At 49.1% G+C, this 22312-nt stretch overlaps 1 protein-coding gene and 1 long non-coding RNA gene across 5 annotated transcripts in view; one reads left to right on the top strand and one right to left on the bottom strand.

The window, feature by feature from the left end:
* The window catches only part of TCF20 (transcription factor 20), a 130813-nt gene that overhangs the window by 73386 nt on the left and 35115 nt on the right, over positions 1-22312 (bottom strand). The window contains exon 1 of one of the 4 annotated variants that reach the window (XM_087764624.1): positions 502-582. The exons of the other annotated variants lie outside the window; for them this stretch is intronic. The gene's annotated coding sequence lies outside the window, so the exon portion shown is untranslated. Of the gene's footprint in view, positions 1-501; positions 583-22312 lie in introns of those variants that run through there. 4 annotated transcript variants of the gene reach the window in all.
* Positions 6303-8691, top strand: LOC148054643 (uncharacterized). Its single transcript, XR_015706306.1, has 3 exons — positions 6303-6461; positions 7235-7292; positions 8401-8691. It is a non-coding gene; the product is annotated as an uncharacterized LOC148054643 (long non-coding RNA).

Raw genomic sequence — 22312 nt, 5'->3', positions numbered from 1 at the left:
TAATAAAAAAAAACACACCAAAACAACAAAACCAAAACCGTCGTCAGCGAGAGATGCGGAGGGAGGGAAGGGGGGGGGAGCCCCCCCGGCACATGTACAAACCCCCTAACCCATTTATGTCGGTCTCGGAGCGGGAGGCAGACCGCAGCGAGCAGCCAACAGCTGGGGCCTTTGAGCAGGGAGAAGGCGAGCGGCTCCCCGCCGCCGGCCACGCCGGGCTCCGGCCGCCCCCCGCCGCCACGCCGCCCCTCGCCGCCCGCCCGCCCACGCCCGCCCGCCCCGGCTGCCACCCCACCCCACGCAACGCCACGCCACGCCACCCCACCCGCGGGCCCCCGGGCGGGCACGGCGGCGTCGCTTGGGCGGGTGACACGCACAGGGCGCCGCAGACACACGGCCGCCGCCGCACGCGTGGTCGGCGAGAGCTGGCCTCTGCAGGGCAATTTTCCACTCTCAACTTTCAGGGAGAGGGAAGAGAGAGATAAAGCCCATTTACTGTACCTTTCTGGCATCTTTCTCAGCTTTCCCTGCTGCTTCTCCCCACCCCCTTCCGATTTATCTCAGCTACTGGTTTTATAAACCGAGAGGGTGGAGGGGGGGAAGGGAAGAGGAGGGGGCTTTTTTTCTCTTCTCTCAGCCCCGTCTGCACCTTCTGCCTGAGCCCGCCGGTGAAGTCACAAGGCTGAGTCTCTGACATCACACAGAGCCCACAAACGCCGGATTGTGACTTCACTGCAGGGTAGAACAGGGAGGAATAGGAGAGGGGAGGGGAAAAGGCTCTTATTCAAACACATATCTGCAGTAGTAACAAAGGGAACTCAGGAAATGGCTGGCCAAGAAAATGGCTTTTTTTTTTTTTTTTTTTTTGTATAAAACATACTCTCTTTGCTGGTTGTGGTTTTTTTTCCTCCCAAATAAAGTTTGTGACCACGATGGAAATACCTTTTAAAAGCGGTCTGGGCAGGACAGGCAGCAAGCGCCAGCCCAGGCGCCATCCTCCAGCGCAGCGCAGGCTCCCGCAGCCCTTTTGGGACAGAGCCGCTCGCCACGGCCGCGCTGGACCCGCCGGGGCTGGAGCAGGACCAGGTGCCGGGGCGAAAGCCGAGGGGCGCCGGCGGCCACGGGAGAGGCTCTGAGGGGGACGGCGGAGGGGGATTGAGGGGAAAGGGCCGAAACAGGAGGATGGCGCGGGTCGCGCCTGGGATGCGCTGGGAAGGCAGGCGCCGAGAGCCGCCGGGCAAGCGGGGCCGTGCGGTGCGACCGAAGCTCGGTGGCAGAGGTCTGGGAGCCGTGGGCCGGGCTGAGGTAACGCTCATCAGTGGGCACTTGGGGTGTTTTTTTTTCCCCACTTGAGGATCTGAAACCACTCTTAAACTATAATCGGAGTAAAAGAGATATTAAAGGTCAGGGTTCAGGTAAGAGAGTTGTATGTGAAGCCTAAGCAATGCAATAGGGTTAGAGAGTGAGGTTTTCGGTTCCCTCACGTATTTTTAGGTTTTAGGTGCCCTGGGGAGGGGCAGGGAGGCTGGGGTAGGTGACAGAAAGGCCAGGAGGCTTTGATGTACTCCCAAGACAAGGCAATGCTTGGATGTTGCTCTGGGAGCAAAAGCTGGTGATAGAGACTTCTGTGGTCACTTCTGAAATAAACCCTAAAAGAAAAAAAAGGGTTATTAAGTAGCTATTGGCTTAATGTGACCTGGAAAGTTGTAGGGTTGGGGGGGGGAATGTGTGTTTATTCAGCTGGAGTATTTTTTTTTTTACCATCAATTTCTCAAAATTTAACACAACCTCAAACACATAATAATTTATTGGTAAATAAGCAAAAAAAAAAAATCTGTTATTTGTGTTTAAAATGGAATATTTTTTTTCTCCTTTTGAAGCAAGGCATCTCAAACACTTGCACTGTGCTAATCATGCCTGAAGGCCAGGAATCCAGAGGGATAAGCCAAGGGCACAGCCACAGCCAAGTGAAATAAAAAAAAAAAAATTAAACAGTGCTAATTGCGGACAACGTTATATTTATAAAGTTATTTGAACTGCAGAGCCAAAGGGGAGACAGCTTGTGCTCCTCACAGTGGGTCCACTCCTCTCCCCAGCCTCCATCCCTGCCCTCGACAAGACCTCCAAAGCATTCCCCACCACTGCGCCGACCTGGAAGGGAGGAGAAAACAGCGCTGCCATCGCAGCCTGCCCTTCCCGCAACCTGCCAGTGCAGCAGGAGGGAAATCTGTACGTGGAGCGAGCGACAAGCGAGGAGAAAACGATCCAGATCCCTGCCACGAACTGGCTGGCCGGTACGTTCCTGGCTTGCTGCTGCCGGACAGCGGGAGCAACCCCGCGAGTGCCCGAGGTGCCCCGGAGGGCTAGCAGCAAGCGCAGCGGCGCTGGAAGCCCCACAGCGGGCAGGGGTGAAAGGCGCTTGTTGGAAACTTTTGTACCCCGGTGGCTCTACGTGCTTCCAGCGTAAAACCCAGGCGGCCAGGAGATACTCTTCCAGGTGGGAGCTCCTCCATGGCTGAAGCTTCCATTCCCACACTGACTCTGAATCCCAGTGCCTTGGGGCATCGCCCCAGTCCTGGCACTGCCACGGCACCAGGGAAGATTTCCCCTGTCATTTTACGGCTTCTCTGTGCCAGTACAGCAATAAACCAGGCTGCAACGAAAGGAATAAACTCTCCTTCTGCCTCCGCTTGCAAGAAGGAGGGAAAAAGGTACGAACAGCAAGCAGGGAGATCCCCATCCAATCTCGTATCCTTCAGCAAGTCTTGCTCCTTGTTTGGCCACAACTTTGCTAGCATTTTAATACCGACTGAATCTCCTTTCATCTTTTTTAATTATTTTTTTTTCCACCCTGCTGACTGCATGGGAGAAACCTCCACGTTTATCCCACTCCTCTCTCGGGGAATCTCTCTCAACCTGCCCGTGGCGGGGAGGCAACATGGCTGCCAGCGCGCCAGGATGCCAGCAAGGCGAGGAGGTGAAGGGGGGAGAGAGGGAGGCACGGGCGTTTGTTGGGAAGCGGAATAAAGAAGCGGGGAAGAGGAAGGAATCTAACACGCACACACGGACGAGCACAGGCTTGCTCCAACTTGGCCCACGACGCAATTACCTGACTTGGAGGCCGGCCAAGGCTCCCAGGCTAAGTCCCTCTGCACTTGTGCAAAGTGCCGTCAGAGCTGCTGGGACCACGAATAGTCAGGGCTTCAGCAGCGTGTCTCATCCAAAAAGGAGAAAGGAGGGGAGAAAAAAAAAAAAAAAAAAGAGACAGGGCAGGGACTGAATGGGCTTATTTTCACACAACTGCAATTGTTTTGTTGATGCGGAAAGGTAATTAAAAAAAGTTCTGATTTCAAACGTGCCACAGAATTCCCAGAGCCCGGAGGCTGCTGCTTAGAGGCAGATTAATCACACTGAATTCTCCATCTAGATATTGCATGCACTCCAAACTCCCACCGCTAATAGCTCTAATATTCTCCTCAGCGTGTGCATGCTGCTGGTGTTATGTTCCAGGAATATTAATTCCCCAACTCAAGCTCCTTTCGCTTGCGCATGTACCCTAAAGGCTTGCTGCCGGGCACCGGGAGATTATGGAAAAGAGAAAACAGGGCTAGAGGAGAACCAGGGTGCAAAGGTACTGGCTGGAACTCCTCAAGGAAAGTCATTAATGTTCTTTGGATAAGCAAGCTGTCCAAATAAAATCTACCTGAAGGCCAAGTTCTTTAAACAAAGACAGCCAACTACACATGCACAAGATGGTTGAAATTAAAATGAGCTCCCAATGCTGGCTTTGTGTTACCTGCTCCCGCTACCCTGAAACTCGCCCAAAATTTCAGTCCTATTAATTGTGAGCTCTGAACTAGAGGTTTCATTTGTGTCTTCTGCTGGTGTCTTCCACCAGCCCCCTTTACCCCCAAGCAAGGCTGCACGCGTCTGAACTCTTGCTGCCGTGCGCTAGTAACAGTGAAAACATAGCAGGTTGTAATGCAAGCATCCAAAGAGCAGGCAGCATTTTACACGGCGAGCCCCTTCTACCCCTAGCAAAACTGACAGGCCAGTAGGTTCACGGTCCAGCTCAAGGTCTCACTGCATGTCGGGGACCAGAAGGTGCACCCCCGGGGATCCTTGTTCCACATGGAAAACAGAAAAGGGGAGGACGAAGGCAGGAAAGAAACATGTAATTTTCCTTTGAATTCAAGTAACTGCTGTTCCTAGTAAGCAATTCAGCGTGTGTGTGATCTATATATATGGCCAAAAGGCCGGCTGCTAAGCTTTAAAACCAACGCACACTTGAAAAGTACCATTTAAGATGCCTGTGATGTAATTTTCAAAGCTGCTAAATGCCCAAAGCTCCTAGTGCTGCTCAGCAAAGACTGCAGGCAGTCGCCAGGTTAAAACACAGTTCCCTGAAACCGGCCACACCAGGACTCTGGAAACCACCACGCAGAAGACACATAAAACGGATGGCGCTGGTCATGCTTCCATTTAGTAGGATTACTTGCATGACAAGAAGCTGTCATGGGCATGATTTTCTTTGTCAAGCAGTCAAACTATGTATCTCCGTGTAATATAAATCAGCATGCCTATGTCAGCGCTGGGAAATAAAAGGGAGTTTGCCCCTCTTGTTGCAGGCGTTTCTGATAAGCGCACCAATATGGTACCCGAGCCATAGGTTAATTTGGATGTATAGACCAGCTGTTTTCACAGCTCAGAACATCTTACCTAGTCTCTGGACTAAAACCTGTAAGGCCACAGGTGCACAGGTGGTGGCCCTGTCCCCAGTCGTGACAGGTCAAAGAGGAATTGCAACATTTTTATGGCTAAACACTTTACAGGGGGCTGTTGGTGATGTGACGGAGACGCATTAGAACAGAGACATTTTTGAAGCTTCCTGTTCGCTATATATCATGCAGGCCTACGATCACACATGTGCCTTGAACTCTCAGCCGATTCCTTAAACTTGACTCCTGCTGCAGGGAGGGGGAGGACGGGACTCCAGCCCAGGCACCGGCTGCCTAAGGCCCTTGGGGCTTAACTCTGCTGTAGTGGAAGGGAAGAGGCATGGGCTTCCTTCGCTGTGATAAACCGAGGCATCGCTCTGTGTAGCTTAGGTGCAAATCTGTGATCCTCTTTCTCTCTTTGTACACAAAGAATGAAGCCGATAGTGAAGCTGACATCTAAATCCTCACTATTGCACATCTGAGATAACCTTGGTTGTTTTTGTTTTTCAAACTCAAACATACGAGAAGGGAGAAAGACAGAAGGATTTCAACCCTTGCCAAACCCTGTCGCCAGCCCCCTGAGTTACAGATCTATGAACTCTTACATGGGATGAGGGCTCTTTGCTTTTATCTCCCTGTGCAGCACATGTCCTTAGCCCTTTGCGAACAGATGTTTTGCCCTCCGAAAGGGAAAAGAGGGAAAGAAAAGAGAGAGAGCACGAGCACGGGGGAGAGAGAGCGAGCATGAGCAAGAATGCTGTCTGCAGATGTCAATCAGGACTTCAGTCTAGGTCTAACCTGCCAGTCCTGCAAAAGGAGGATACATGAATTTTCTAGTTGGATAGTCAGTATCATCAAACAAGAAAATTGTGAGGCTTAGATTGTAATGCAGTCTCACGTTCAGTAAAAAGGCCTTGCTACATGGAGATGATGTGGGACTGAGGAGCCTATTCCTAGCACCTTAAAAATTAAAATTTCACTACAAATATCCTGAAGAAATGGTCAAAAATAGTACAGCATTTCAGACCGGTTTTGTAGAGCATGGTAATATTGGCAAGGGGGAAGTGATTGTAGGTAGAATACTGTCAGGTTCGGGGAAAGCTTTCTCTGCATTTTAAAAAATTATATGAAGGAAAATATTCTTGGGAATGAAAAGTCTAATGATTACATGTATATAGAGAGTGTCATCTCTATCTTGGCGTTTAGCAGAAATCAACTCCCCTACGCCAACACCCTCCCCTCCAGCCACCCACCCTGATATTCTTCTTCACCACTTCCCACCCATTAACCCAGTACCTGCAGTGCAGTGTTCAAGTGGGACTGGCGGAGCTGCTGCCGCTGTCATCTCCTCGGAGCTGGCAGTCACCTGCCAATCTCGCCCCCACTTCCTCCTCCCTCCTGCTCCCCCCCACCCCTCGTCAGTGCAGCTTTCCCTGGGGATAGATCACTCTCCCCCCCCCCCCTCCAGCAGCCTGACAAATAACTACTGTTAACTCAATAATATCCCCCTCCAAGGTTTTTTTAATTACCAGCCGTGCACGGGGCGCGAGACTCGCACATACAGAGAGAAACGGGCCGGAGAGGGAGGCTAGCAACAGGGGGTCGCAGAGTTTGGGCTGATGCGGGCTTCTCGCCGAGGGACGGGCTCCTTGTCCTCCATCCGCATGGCAGGGCTGGCACGGGCGACCTGCAAACCCCCGCGGGATGCTGCCGCCCCGGCAGCGGGCACAGGCACGCCGGCAGGTGCGGGGGGGGGGGGGGGTGGTGGGGTGATGCGCCGCTGTATCTGGGGAAGGGGGGGGGGATTTGGTCCTGCAAGGGCTGATGCGGAAAGCTGCTCCTGCAGGACAAGGGGAGGCTCTGCTACACCAGCTGAGGAAGCACCATCCAGGACAGCGTTTGTTTATACGGCATTTTAAATGAGAAGCAGAAAAAAGGGGGGGGGAGGGGAGAGGGGAAAAAAATCAGGTGCATTTGTTTGCACATCTTTACCAAATATGTCTATCTCTTCACATATGAAAAGGCCTTTTTTTTTTCTTTGCAAGACAATAGTCTTATTTAGCCATTTTTTTTCTGAAAATTCATGAGTCTGTGGCCTGAGCGGCTTTTTCTTAGCCTTGAATTAAATGGACACGGCTTACTGAACTTTCAAACAAGCTCTCCACCTAATATTTGTTTGTTCACACCCATTTACACTCCCTTGATTTTTAACAGGTCTGAATAAGGGTTATTTTTTTAAATCATCGGTTAATGAAGTTTTATCTGAATAGTCATAAGCCTATTAGTGCTCGAGTTGTCCATCGAATCCCCCCTCCCCCCCAGAGGTTAAACAAGACCAGAAATCCTTTTGTACTTGAAATAACACGCTGGGAAGAAAAGAAGCAAAGGAGGATAAAAAAGCCCAAGCCCCACATTCGATCCTTTTTAAATCATAAAGAGACACTGGAAAAGGGGCATAAATGCAAGCCTTTGGTGGTTTTTTCCCCCACTCTTCTTCTCCTCTCCCTCCTTTGTAGGTCACCTTTACTATGAAGACATTGATGCTTCAAGACTTCATTTGCTTAAATCAAGAGAGTAAGTTCAACACCCCAATCAGGTAACCGCCGTACCCCAAGCGGGCGATGAAGGGGAAGGGGCATCCATCCTGGCATCCCGGCACTGGGGAAGGAGGCATCTGGCATGGGGTGAGGACCAGGTCCTCAGCCACAGGAGTGGGGCAGGCGGCCTTCCCTCAGAAGGGGCAGGCGCTTTTGGAGGAGGACAAGTTTGAGGGCATGGCACCAAACACGCTGGGCTTGGGTGGAAGGGGAGCAGGCAGACATGTTGTGCTGAGGGATGGCCCAACACCGGCCTCTGCACCCCGGGCAGGGCCGAGGGCAGCAGTCGAGCGGGAGAACGCGGCGCCCACGGCCTAGGAGCCCTTTGGCAGCCACCGCTCCGCCCCGGGGGAGCATCCCGGCAGGCGAGAGAGCCCCCGCTCCCCTGAAATAAACAGCAGCCTTCCCAATGCTTCATTAAACTAACACAGCTTCCCGCCATTGCCCCGGCAACCGACACAGGCCTCCTGTTTGCCAGCTGGGGGAATTAAAGGCAGCCTGGCAGCCAGCCCCCGGCTCCTCCAAAAGCTCCCCTTACACTGTCAGAAAGCATCCCCAGGCAGAGGAGGGGGCCAGGCAACCCTCAAGGTGCCACCTGAGATGGGGGGAGTCCCGCCCACCCCCACTCTGGCAAGCTGCGGTCCCCAGGGACCCCACCACTGCCACCGGCGCTAGTGCTGGAGGGCAACACAAAGCTGGAAGGCTTGCCAAAACGATCCCTGGACTGGAAAAGGACTAAATAACCCTCAGATGGTCCAACGGCACAAAGGTGGACGCTACTCCCCATCACAGCATCACCTCTGTCCAAACGTGATCAATAGATCACATTAATTAGCAACACACTCCTCTCGCTACCCATCCGCCAGCTGAGTGAGCAAATTACATCCTCTTGTCCCTGGTTTTCTTCCTTTCTCTTAAATCACGTACGCTGCGAGGTAAGCCTTAGCGCAAGCCCCCCGCTCCCATCACCCCCTTGGTGGACGCGGGAGAGGCGACAGAGGACAAGCTGGGCCGTCCTTCGCTGCTCGTCCTTAGAGAAAGCCGTCTCAGGAAGAGCTCCAAATGAAAACATCAATGTTGTACAGGCCTCCAGCGCACGGACGCCCTCCCGCCTCTCCGCCTGCTGTCGGTCCCTCCATTCAAAACAGGTAGACGGTCCCTTCAGGCAAGGCAGAGACGTCCCTCCACACGGCCTCAGCAGAGGAGCTCGTTACGCTGCCCAAATCCCAAAATGAGATCCGCTGGGCTGGTGCGGGTACAATGTGCCAGCTGCTTCCAGCACCTTCCTCCGGCCACCACCACCCCAAGCCACCGACACCAGGAAGGAGGCTCGCCAAATTGGTGAGGAGAGGAAAACACCTCGCCCCACAATGGCAACGAATAAAGGAGCACTATTCACTCGCTTGGGCATCCACATCTGTTTTGTCCTGTTTTCCATGACTACTGACTGTGAGCAGAGGTCTCACAGGGAGGAGCATTAAGTATTTATTCCAGCTCTCAGTTTTGTCAGCTTCTGATGCCACCAACATGTTTTGATTCTACTTGGAAAACTACATTGCCTTTTTTTTTACCCAGGGATCCCAAAACAACCCTGCAAAGGTACCTCCAACCTCATCGGCAGTACCCTAGCTTTCCATAGCTCTGCAGCACACATCTTGCAATGAACTTAACTCTGTCCAGAAAGACTCACTCCAGTCCTGCCTCTGAACAATTTGTAATGCCCTACTCCTCCCTTACTTTGTGATAACATTTAGCTTTGTGAAATACTACTTAGCGACGCTCAGCAGAATTAAGGAAAAAAAAGGAGGAAAATAAAGAAATTAGTACATTCGAGTCTGGCCACTACTCTGCATTGCACGAGGAAGTGGCACATGGAAAATGTGGAGCTGTTTATAAGCATTAAATAACACTCTCCAGCAATTTTACAGGGACAAACGTAAAGGCAGTGCGTCCAAGCAACCCTACAAAAATTAGCCCAGAGATCCCACCTCAGTGACAGAAGACAGCACTATAGTTAAGGGTGTCTGAGCAAATCTTGAGCAGAGGGAAATAAGTGGCAGGAAAATATAATTGAACACCTTCCTTCAGTCCAAAGCTCCCAAAAAGAACTGTTACAGACTATGAAATGGGAGTCTTTGAGGTTAAGGGGAAGAACTATGAACACTTTGACATCACCTACTGTAAATTATAGTCACAGTGGGAAGAATATTGCCTTAGCTTTGATGAGGGATGCACAGAAAAGGGGACGCTTTCAGCTACTTGCTGGAGAAATTGCGAGGGGAAATTGCAAGGGGAAGATGTGCGTGCAGACCGCTACCGGTAATGGCCATTAGACTGGGAAGCCTGGTTAAAAGTTGCAGGCCTGCCAGCAGTCCTGGTTTAACCATGTGCTTCCTACTTTGGAAGTTTCTGATATTCTTATCTTCTGATTCTCTCCTTGTGCAGGACTCTGACCTCTCAAAAAAATCACACACACACAAAAAAGCAGGCTTCTAGTTCTTAAGCTTTTCTTCAAAGCAATAAGAAGTAAAATCCTGGAGACTTAAAACCAAACTCCTTTCCCCAAACAGAAAACAATTTATGTTTAAATCTCATTTTTTTCAGGTAGTGCCAGGGTGTGGAGGGAGAGGCGGCTGACAAGTCCTGAGGCAAAGGGACACCTGAATCAATTTGGACTGCTCTGTGCCCTGTCCCCACCTCTCCAACTGGGAAGCACTCACAGCCTGTTGTTGCCAAACCCACTTTTATTTTTTCCACGCTCCTCGCTAATTAAACCTTCAGTCAGGTCTGCCTCTCCTCCCACCTGGACTAGCTCAACTCCCTGCTTTCACATTTTTTTCATTCTTCCTCAGACCCACGAGATTTGAGTTTCTCGAGGCTCAAAGCTCCTGGAGGATGGGGTGGGTATGGAGCCGTCTCTTGGCTCAGGCGCACCATGGTCCCCCTCTGCCTGCCCTCCTGCGGGGCTGGATTTCACAGCAGAAGAGACTGCTGTCAGCGAGCCAAAGGCGCGCAGGGGTAGGGGAGGTGCTGGTCTCCGTGTGTGCGCCGCGTCCTCCTTCCTTGCTGCTGCCATACATGATTAATCATCCCTGAGACACGCCTGCTGCTTCCCTCTGGCTCTCCAACAACCACAACAGCGGCGGCGGCAGCAGTTGAGAGCAGAGAGACCTCCTCAGGTTCCCGGCCCCGGCCCAGCGAGCGTCTCCCAGCGGGGACCTCTGATCCTCGCACACATCTCTCTCTTGCACGCGCCGATCTGCCTCACGGCCTCGCAATTAATCGCTCCCCTCCCCCCATTTTCAAACTCGGCTCGTCTCCCACCCCTCCCCCACCCCCCCGTCCATCTGTGTCTAATTGCATTTCATCTGTAGTCATTCTCTGGAAAACTCACCGGGAAGGTGTCCAGGAGACTAGCACAAGCTTAAACACGCGCTTGACATGGGGAGCCGGGGAGAGGCCGGCTGCTCTGCCGGGGCGGATCGGGGGCCTGAGGGAGCTGGTCCTCTCCGCGGCCCAGCCGGGGCAGGGGATGGGGTGCCTGCCAGCGGGCAGGGGGCTGGCAGCCGGGGAGAGGCGGCAGGCAGCCAGGAAGGGCAGGCAAGAGCTGGCGGGGCAGAGGTGAGGCTGCTCAGATGCCAGCTCGTGCTCCACCGTGGAAGCGTTTGCTCCCCTCCTTCCTCCGCCGAGCACCGGTGACCTGCTGGCGTGCTCTGCCGAGGCCAGCGCGGGGCAAAGGCAGGGGAGAGGCAGGCTCCCGCCGGCACGCTCTGCAGCCAGCGGGATCCGGGGGCTCCCCTTGCGTCCGCTCTCCGGGATGCTGCCCCCTTCCCCATACAGGCGCTTTCCACTCGCATTACGGATGTCCCTGCCTTGTGCACGGCACGCTTAAGCCGACCACGTCCCAGCTGTGTCTGGTGTGGCACGCGCAGCCCCGCTGGTCACACAGCTCCTCGGTCCCACCCCATCACCTCGCTGCTGCTCTGAGCCCGCGGGGCCTCCTGTAAAAACCAAACGTTATCCAAGTGCTTGTTCACCCTGTGAAGGGGGCAATAAGCCAGGCTCTGACTGGACAGCACTGCACACCAGCTCATGCCATAGCCACTCTTAACTCGACACCACTGGAGCGAGCAGCTCAGGTCCTAATTGTGTACAAACAGTGCCCACACAAAATAGTCCAGAGCAGCTAGGGAGCCATAAACTCACACCCCAGCTTACTGCATGCTAACTTCCCTGTATAAACAAGCTTAAGTGCATAGTCGTTTTACACTGCAAGCAAGGTTTCCTCCTGGAGAGGCAGCCCTCATCGTGGGCGACTTAAGGTTGTAGATTCAGACCTCGGGTAGAAGATCTGCAGCCCAGGGGCTGAGCACAGTCCACAGGTTCATTTTGCATAGGCTGGAGCCACCTGACTTCACATATCACTGCTGGATAACGCGAAGGTATGGGCTAATGCGTGGTTACCCAAAAGGCCAGCCTGGCTCCCAACAAGGGAAAGGTTCTCCACCTTTACTGCAAAGAGTCAGTCTTCCAGCTGTGGGAGGGCAGGGACTGAAGTACTAACCCATATAACACCCCCTTAAGCCTTGTCCATTTGCTGCCAAAACTTTAAATACAAGAATTCACAGCTCTGATAAGGGTGACAAATTTACATTAGTAGGCCAGCAACTTAGACCCAGACAAATCTTTTTCCATTTCTTTTCTCCAACCAGCCAGCAGCTCTGCAGGCAGATTTGCTTCTGTCCAGGCGAGCGGTGAGGAGACTGATTACAACCAGGCAACTCCCAGGCTTTTCCTTTCACTTGCCTTCCATTGACAATGGCTACCCACCATCAGTCCAAGAGATGCAAACACAGAAGTAAGCAATTGAGTTACCATGACTAACGAGTTACCATTTGCCAGCTGAGTCACAGTAACACTGAACCAACCAACCTCCTGATGGTTTAAGCAAACATTTTACTTCTTATTGCAATGAAGAAGGATTGCAGAGTCAACTCCTATAGCCCAGATGACAACTTATAATCTCATCGTGGTAAATCAACTTGCTGGCAATTGTCTGTTCATACATTTTGCTCTGCCAATATCAGACTGAGTCAAACCTTTTGGTTCCACCAAATGCCACAAGCCAAATGCATTTCTGCAGTACAATTGCAATGCTGTTTGTGGTGAAGATGCAAAAAACTACTACATTTTTATCCTTTTAAGCCCCTTCTTAAGACAATTATTCTAACAAAAAGTGACACATTGAAGCTGTTCATCTCCAGAAGCAGATTCAACACAAGCATATGTAAACACATCTTTAAATAAGCACAAAAATCATCCTGCCTTCTCCCTCATTCTTCCCGGGTTTTGGACACCGAACCAAGAATCCCAGAAGTCTGGGTTCAGCTCCCCGTTCTGATGCAGACCTTCTGCACCATCTTGAACCACACAACACAATTCTTTATGAGGCTATGAAATGGGGACGCTACTAGTTTTGACACAAAGCAAGGCAGAATACATGCATCGATGCTTGTAAAAAGCTCTATACAAAAGACAAGGGTTATATAAATAACTAAATATAAATATACACAACAGATTTACCACTGCCCCAGAACTCTGGCTTTGTAAGGTAGTCTACAGAGAAGGGTATTTTTCTGATGCTTACCCATTTAATGAAAACAAGTACCTGTGAGGGAACAGACAGCACTCCATCTGCAGATGAATTTTATCTGCTTTCAATGCTAGTTCAGAGCCAGCACACGCTGGGAGTAAACAAAATTTGTTACGAGAAAACAATTTGTGACAAATGAGAGCAACACATGGACTGAAGACCATTGAACAAGTTCCCGTATGCGCCAACAACAGGGAAACTACCATCACCCTTCCAAACTCTTGCAGAGGTCAGGAATTGGGCGAGATGCAGAAACTTACCTGTCCTCCCACTGCTAGCGGCACTCTGCTCCGTGTCAACATACGTCCTCCATGCTGGCAGGGGAAGTTTTTACTGGCATTGTCTAAACTGTATCATTACAGTGCAAGGACTGTCAACCCTGTCTCTTTCATCAGCACAGAGTTCTCCTTATCAGAGAAGAGAAGCACAAAGGGGAGAGAGAATTACGTACACACAAGCAGTGTTTCTCTGATGCTCAGCATAAAAATCTAATCAAAATTGTACCAGAATGGTGATGTGAAAAGCACCCTGCCAAGTCAGTAATAAATATAAAATCCATATCTTACATTTCCACAATATATCACCTCTCATCCCGCAGTACTTTACGCATTGTTGGGACTCGGATGAATCCCCAAATCAGAACAGATTTGTACTGGAATCTAACATTTTTGTTGGCTTCATATTCATTCAAATTACACCCTTAAGCGAGAGTAGGATAACAGGCACTTAAAATGGCCCCTTGAATGCGGCGGCAGCCATTTTAAACGGGGCCCAACTCCTTCCAGCTGCCGGACTCATTCCCTGAAGTTCGTCCCCCAGCCACCCTCTGTCCCTCTCACTCCCTGAGCCCCGCGCTCGGTCCTCTTCCCCCTCCCAGCTACCCTGTGGCAGAGGAAAGACAAAGTGGTATTTTTAGAGTGCATAAACAGCTGGTTCACCCCAGTAGGCCCCATTGAGACCTGAACAAGCCTCAGCGTAAAAGACAACAAACCCCTGTCTTCTCAGCTTTCACCCTTCCCAAGCAATACCACTGCACAGGTATTATACACAGCACCTGCATGAGGTGAAGACCTCGTGAATTGGGAGAAAAGTAGAGGTGACAAGGAGTGAAAAGTCATAGTCCACCTCCCTGTGGCTCATTATCCTAATACCCATCACCGAATCCTTCCTGACAGATGCATTTGCCAACGACTCGGATGGGAACATTCAGCAGTGCTGTTCTTTCTCACCCTACCAATATGCCTATATGACAAAACCGTGTCCATTCTTTGGCCCAAAGATTTCACCTTCTGAAAGACAGATGCACAAAAGATAGGAGGCATTAGAAAACACTACAAGTGTTAGTAGCAGTAGGCACCTTAAGACAGAAGTGCTGATTGTAGTCCTTCATGCATCACACCACACCTGATCACTGGAGGTCTAAATAAGGAAAGCATCTTCTAAAAGTTCAGCTAAGGCTAAGGTGTCTAAACAAAGACCAGGTTTTCATGAGTGCTCAGGAGCCATGAGCGGTAGGTATTCAGTTCTTCTAAATTCTGAAGTTGCCTCTAATGAGCCACAAATGATGTCAAACTCCTCTGCCTCATCACTAGTGGTAGCACAGCTAGCTAGGGATGGCAGCAGTGAAATGCATTGCAAGGTTTCCCTTTGTCAGTAACATTTTGGAGATCTTAATATTTTTCATATTCATATCTGTTCACTTCTTGGTGGCACTGCCTACAAACCAAGTATTTGGGGAAGAAAAAAACCCTTGGAAGCCACAACAATATGAATGATTTAAAGTAGTCCATCCAAAGAAGGAAAAAGGAGCTACTAAAACTCGGACATGCTTCCAAAAGGAGGAACATGATAAAGGTAGGAGTCTCCTGTAGCTCCAAGTAGATTTATCTGCATCTACACTGACGAAACCAGGACAGTTATTTCACCTCTGGCAGCAGAAACACAGCTGCAGCACACTCAAGAACCAACTCCTGATATTAAAAAAAAAAAAAAAACAACAAAAAAAACCCACCAAAAAACCCCAAAACCCAAAAAACCCCAAACCCACAATGTCATTTACCTTTACAATGAAACAATAAACTATGCATCATTTGTCTTCCTTTTCCTAGTATAGATAAGGCCCTAGAACAGCATCACCTAAACTGTGATCCACAGGCCACTGCTGGCCTGTGAAGCATAAGAGGTGGTCCGTGCAGCACGCTGTCTGCAAACGACACTCAGTGAGCCATGTCACCTAATAAAACTCCCCATCCATTGCCCCGTGTCATTTTTCTCATTATAAACACTGAACGTTTTTATGCCTATATGACAGATAAGCATTTACATCTAAACGTAAAACATCATCCAGAGTGCATCTATTTTGACCAAAGGGAAGAGGCAGTATGAGACCTTTCCTGAGAGAGCCAGCCATCACAACTGAAACATCAGCATTTTCTACTCACTGTCATTGCAGTGATGCAGGCATAGGGTAGGCCCATACAGGTAGGATGCATCGGTGGGCTGTCTCCTGGAGAAGACTTGTAACAGAGCTACTTCTGTGTACAGGTGGGCACTGCTGCAAGCAAATAGCTGTGCTTGCTGCATGGGCTTGCAGTATTATTAGCAGTCTCTAGAGCTGACAAGCCTCAAATTGTTTTGGTTGTAACCATACCTGAAAGAGTATTTACTTCTGGGCTAAACCTGCTCAAAAAGCTCATGACAAAATAGAAGGTTTCAGAAGAGCAACAAGTACATTACCAAGAATCAGAACTCAATTTACAAACACAAGGACTAAATATGAGAGCTTGCCAAGCAATGGCCAATGAGCTGGGAACTGAACTGTCTACAAACCTCTGACAGGCGGAAACAAAAGGAGGGATCGTTCAGCGCTGCCTGGACTATTCTTAGGTCCAGTGGAAACCAAGAAAGAAAAAACACAAGCTTGTTGCTGCATGGGGAAAACAGGACAAATCACCTTAACAGGGAGGCATATGGTCTCATCTTCTCAGGAAAACATTGGAAATGCAATCACTCGGGACAGCTAAAACTAAATTGAATGCAAACACCAGAAAACACGTGGAAGTATCATATCTACTGAGTTTTGATCATGTGTAGAGGTAGGTAATCAGATCAGTGGAGTGGGTTTTTTTGTTGTTGCTGGCTAAAGGATATTCAATTCCACAGCTGAACGATGACGTACTCTTCACTTCCACCTTGCCATTGTCTACCCAGGTGCCAGTGTGGGATGGTCCCTCTCACACAGAAGTGTGACACACCTGTACCTACAGTACACCACAGTGCAAGAGGCTTCAGGCAGAACCTCCATTCTTTACTCTACAAGGATAATCAGGCTGGTTGCTTGTTTTGCTTAAAATATATTTACTTCAACAAGTAATTAATATTTTGAGTAGAGAAGGCCTTTGTTAAAGATTCACCACATTCACCCCTTCAGTTAAGGTTTTAAATGTTCACATTCATAGATTCATTTACACCTCCCACTTGTCCTTCAGCAATGCCAGAAAAGACCAGAGTTTACATTCTTGGCGTCTCAAAGATAAAAGAGAACAGGAAAATAAAACCAAATCCTCCAGAAAACAACAAAACAGACCAAAAAAAAATACACCAATCAAATTAAAAAAAGAAAAAGACCAAAACCAAACCTACCAGGTCTTTTATTCATCTCCAGAAAGAAGAAATGGTGTCAAAGCCGAGCTGTTTAGAAATCTCTCCCCTCTCACGTGCAATACCTGCAGCTGTAAGATGAACTAGAGTAGCAACTCGGGCAACTGGGGCATCACCGGGCACCAGAGGAGAAGATCGAGACCCTCAACCCAGATGCGGGGCTGCTGGCATGGGCACCCCGACGCGGGCAACGCAGAGAGGGCAGGGGTGGGATGGGGGGATCCGGCCTCCCTTAGTACCTGCACGAGGGCCCGGACATTTCTGCTGTGCGCGAGGTGAGCGCGGTGTACCTCGGTGATGGACAGGTAGCCTGGGGTGACTGGGATATTTGCATATGTTAATTGCAATGTCAAGGTGTTTGCGCCTGCCGCGCTCACTTCTTCAGGGGGAAACGGCGGCGGGATCCGACTCTACCTGTGCCGTACTGGTGACGTCACAGGATGCTATTTTCAGCCCGGTTGCCATGGAAACCACCAGGCCTCAGCACCAGTTAGCAGTTCAATATATAATTTACTTATTCTTTTTCACCTAAGTGATTAGGACTCAAAATACAGAAGCATCTCACAGACCCTCATATCCTCTGATCGTTTCATAGGAATTTCTTGAAGGCAAAAACCAGCCTGAAATACTGAGCTGTGCACTCTCCAGGGGGGGAAAAAAAAAACAACAAACAAAAACCCCAAGCAAATAAAAGCCTAAAACGAGAAAAAAAAAAGCCCCAGTCCTCTCCCCCCCACCCCCTGCCCTCCCAAGTTTCAAGGGAGACAAACGCTGCAGCTCCTGGAAGATTTCACAGGGCTGTCACTTTTGGAAGGAGACAAGCTGGCGGCGAAGGAGGAGATAAAAGCCCAACACGGGAGCTGCCGCGTCCAGCGGGGCCTTTGGTCCGTCCCGCCTGGGATGCCACGTCCCACCGTGTCCTGCAGGCGGCTGCTGCCCGACGCCACTGACAGTGCAAGGCACCTGCCCCATCCTGCACCACTGGTGATGGGTGGCAGCAGGACCCCCAAGAAGTCTCCTTTGGCTCCTACAGATGACCATCGTGCATTAAGGAACAAGTCTCTCCTTCCTATCCATCTTGGAAGCAGCAGCTATGAGTGCTGCTCGTCAGTGCAACACCAACCCGAGCCCTGGGGAAGGCAGCCCCTGTATCTCCACCCCCTCTTATAGCCCAGGATTGCAGCGGTTGCCTGTGTTTTCCACAACTTTTTCAACTAGTGCTGCAGTCAGAGGTGAGGTGATTTCTCTGCTTTTCCACTGCCTAAGTAGTCACTGCAGAAGCTTGTGCAAGACTCAAAGGTTATGCTTCAACATACTGGTCCAGTGAGAGAAAATACAAATATTTTTACTGGGAGAATTTTCAAGTGATTCATCTATCTTCAGGTAGTTTTAAAGTACCGGTCTTAACATTTCTTACTGTACTTCATTATTTTTTAAATTGGTATCTTTCAAAACAGGAAGTTTTAAGCATTAATTTTGAAAATCAGCTGCTTTGTGGCTGAACCATATGGTCTGGCAGAACAACAGGAACAGCAGCACCCCCCAGCCCCCCGTTTCAGACCAGCATCGGCCACCCCCCTCTTATTTCCCAAAACAAGTCATCGCAAACCACCCCCGCTGCACCCCTTCTCCTCGCTGCTCCTTCCTCATATGCAGAGCTGGCAGTAGGGAAAAGAGGACAACCACTGCTGAGACCCAAACAAACAAAACCAGAGGTGTTATCAGGCACAGTTTTAAATCAGGCACATTATTCCCTAAAAAGTAAAAGGGAAAAAAAAATCCACAGACAAGAATCTTTCTGTAGTTACTTATTGTTGATGTTCTTAAATGCTTTACATGTTAGGAAGTTCTCATCTACAACACAGGACAACAATTTGAAAGCCACCAGGACAAACTGGCAGGGGACTGTGCCAAGCCATTAACACTTTCAAGAGTTCAAGGGGCTATTTCCTAGGGAAAAGAGGATGCTATTACACACCATATGACCTCAGGAGCAAATTTTAGAGGTCTTCCTACTCAAAATTATTTAACATGATAATTTAGAGTGGTCAGATGCTTAAAAAAAAAGGCAAGCAACATTAAAGCAAAAAGCTTAGAAGCATAGGGTAGTGCCTCAAAAGTAAAAATCAAATAAATGCAATCTATAAAGCTAATTGACCTGAACGAACCTTTTTTCTTATTTCCTCCCTTTTCTTTCTTCCAACTCCTTGACTCAACCCACCTTTCTCCAAACCACTGCTTTCATTTGTGTTCCACTTCCTTTCCTTCTTTTATCTGCAGCATCTCCTTTCCTCTCACCCTTTTGCATAATCCTCCACATTCCCGGCAGCTCAACACCAGCTTCCCTCCAGTACCCCTTGCTCTGAACTTCCTTTTTTTCCCTGTCACTGGTCCCCTTCTGTCCCTTCATGCTCTCACCCTAATTCTGCTGGGTCACAGGGTGCTTCCCTCCTTCCCTCCAACCTGATAGTAGGATCTGGTGCATGCTCTACCAATACAAACTGAATTAAACAGCCACAAAACCTTTGAGAGTTTACCAGGAGCTACCCCAATTTCAAAGCTAACGGAAACAGAAGATAAATTTATAAGTGACTGAGCAAATACCACATGGGAAGTCAGTAGTATCGTCTGGAATAAAACACGGTATCAGGCTGATCTGTACTTGGGTCACTTCGTCTAGAACCGAACTGCACCATTGACAAATCAAAACAGATTTATGGTGAGTCTAAACCAGAAACAGCCACTGAAAAAAATAATGGCTGTTGGCTGTACATCGAGACGTATGATTAAAAAGATGATTAAATGTTTCTATTTTGGGAAAAAAAAAACAAAAAACAAAAACCAAACACCAACAAAGAATGTCTTTAAAACCCCTTTGCTACAGCAGCTCATTTCACACAGGGAACGAGGCAAGAAAAACATGTTGCAGTGACTTTAGCTATGGGAAAATGACTGATACGTTGGATCGAGCTGACAGCTGACTTGAGAGTCATCGCTAGGACTAACACCTTCCTTCTCCATGCAGCCTACAGTGGTCTGGCATGTCTCAAAACTTGAAAGAAAAAAAAAAAAGAAAAAAAAGCTGCTGATTTCATAAGGAAGTAGCCTAAGAGGCTGTTTGGAGGATGAAGTCAACTACATATGGTTCTATTTATTTGTTTGTTTTGGGGTGGGGAGAGGGAGTCAGTGGCAAATTCTCAGCCCTAACAACCAGCTCACAATAAAAGCTCATGAAGTCAAGAGTTCCTCAAGGAAAAGAAACACTCTCAAAGTTTGTATTTATTACATAAATGCCAACATATTTGCAAGATTCCAAAACTCAGGCAGCATCCAGCTCAAATGATTAAAGAGCATTTCTCCTTGAGGCCACCATTTGAATCCAGCCCAGATAAACTGTAATCCAAAACTGCCTTTGGACAGCAGGTCAATACAGTTTACGCAAAAACCCCCTCTGTGTACGGAGGTGATACAAAACAGGTACACTAGGCAGGTCGTGTCCTAATGCACATTTAGACCTCCACACCACAAACCAAACACAGCTGCATTTGAATGCATGACCAAAGTTTTCTACATTTTCTTTTAGCGGGGGAAAAAAAAAAATCCCCCTAGGAAACACTGTATAAAAATATCCCTTCTCTGTGCTTTATGAATGAGAATTCACATAGAAAAAGGCAGGAAATGAGGTAAGGTTGCTTTTTCCCTCATTCTCTATATTGTGACCGCAACGCACACACACATGTCTAAGTTTAAGAATATAACCGCATACTCGTATATAGCTGCATCTCATCCAAGCGCTGGTCACTTGGGAAAACTTTGAAATTCAAGAATTCTGTGACTCTGATCCTACAACCATTACCAGTTGGGAGCTAACATACATTTCTTTTTTTGTTCATCCTGAAGCTTTGAATTATAATTTGCTCATTAGCCTAATAAATATCTCATCGTTGTGTGGCTTGTAACAGCAGAAACAGCAGTTATTATAACAGTTCCCCGCTGCAGCAGAGGAAGCTCGTCTGACCTCAGCGTCCCTCAGCACCTTAAGCAAACACGGATCCAGTATAGCCATGATCCTCACAGAGCTTTCCTGCTAACCCAGACGCATGCAAAGCAAGAGGTGTGACTCTCCTCTCTCCGGAGTGCGCGCAGGCTCTTTTCCACTCACAGGAGAAATATCCCATCCCCAGAGGCTTTCTCCATCTGCTCCCGGTAAAAAAAAATTAACAATCTATGGCACAGGGGCAACACGTGCTGTAAAAAAGGTTCACTAGCTCAAGTGCTGTGGCTGCGCTGAGCATTTCAGTTGTGACCAACATAATTTCCTGCCATTCCACTTTTCCCAGGTTGCCTCTACATCTGTCCTGAATCCATGTGAAACTCCTGTTTATACTCGATCCAGAGCCTGGCAAAAATTCCCTCTTAGAATGGAAGGGTAAGAAAACCAAGAGGTATTAACAGTTAACAGATTTTTATTTTTTTAAAAAGCTTCTCAATGCATATAAAAATGACCCCAAAATAATGAGTCTGGTTTTGTTTGGTTTTTGTTTTTTTTTTAAAAAAAGCTGAGATTCTGATTCTGATTCTGTTGAAACCTCCCCTGGCCCATTCCCAAAACATATGTGTGATGAGAAGAGTCATGACTCTCCCAAATGTACTAAATAGGGCAATTTTGGGACCTCCTCCAAGATCTCTCTCCATCTGTCCATCTCCTGCCCCGCAATTCATCGTGTCCCCCAAATCTCTAACTCCAATGCATTCTCCAGCCCCGGCGTTGGCTCCCATCTCCGTCCCACGTTAATCTGGTCACATCCCACCCCAGAGCAACACCTTTGCTCTTCTTGGAGCTCTGTGTCTCCCTTTGCAGACTGACACCAGGGAAATTCTCCAGTTTTCCATTCCCAAAGCCAGGTGGTCCCCGGGACACAAAGGGGCAGAGCCCACTGCTTGCAAAAGGGAGGGGGGCAATCCTGTGGCACAGATATTTGTCTTCTGGGAGGCTCAACCTTCTAGCATCGTTATCAGACCTCATTCAGCCCTGCTGAAATCCCATCATTTGCCTGCACAAAATATGGAAAGAATTAGCACTGATCTTAGACCCTGGACTACCAATTGTCCCTGTACACAAAAGATTTAAGGACTGATGTCGCACGTGCCCAGAGGAGGTGGCAGAAAGACTCTTCTGCCTGCAGCAGGTGAGAGACGGACCTGCAATTTTCCTGGGAACCGGGCTTTTTCCCTTAGCTTCTGATTTACAGCGCAATCAATAGGTTTCTGCCCACTGCTGCCACCCCCTTTAGTTTCAGAATTGATGGGCGGCAGCGCTCTGGCATTATTGTGTTACAGACAAACTGCGAAATGCCACCAAGGCGAGTGCTAGGCTGAGTCACGCACGGTCAGCACAACACAACTGGGCCAGGCCACGCGTTGGAAAGCTCTGCGCGGACCTGGCCGTGCCAAGGCAGCTCGCTCCTTCCCATCAGCAGCCCGCTCCCTCCCATCAGCAGCCCTTGCCAATGGTTTTCTTGCCCCGCAGAGGTTTTGCCAGCAGAGATTATCATCTTGGGTCTCTCTCCCTCTTGCACACGTATACACACACACACACGTTGCATCTGATCACTTCACAGCCTGTGATACCCTCATCACACCCTCGTGAAGCTGGGAAATACTATTAAATGGGGATAACAGAA

Source organism: Nipponia nippon, unplaced genomic scaffold (genome assembly GCF_047370975.1).
Source record: "Nipponia nippon isolate SJK-2023a ecotype South Korea unplaced genomic scaffold, ASM4737097v1 scaffold_3, whole genome shotgun sequence".
Classification (NCBI taxonomy): Eukaryota; Metazoa; Chordata; class Aves; order Pelecaniformes; family Threskiornithidae; genus Nipponia; species Nipponia nippon.
The sequence above is the reverse complement of the archived record's forward strand: the minus strand, read 5'-3'. Positions and strand labels throughout refer to the sequence as shown.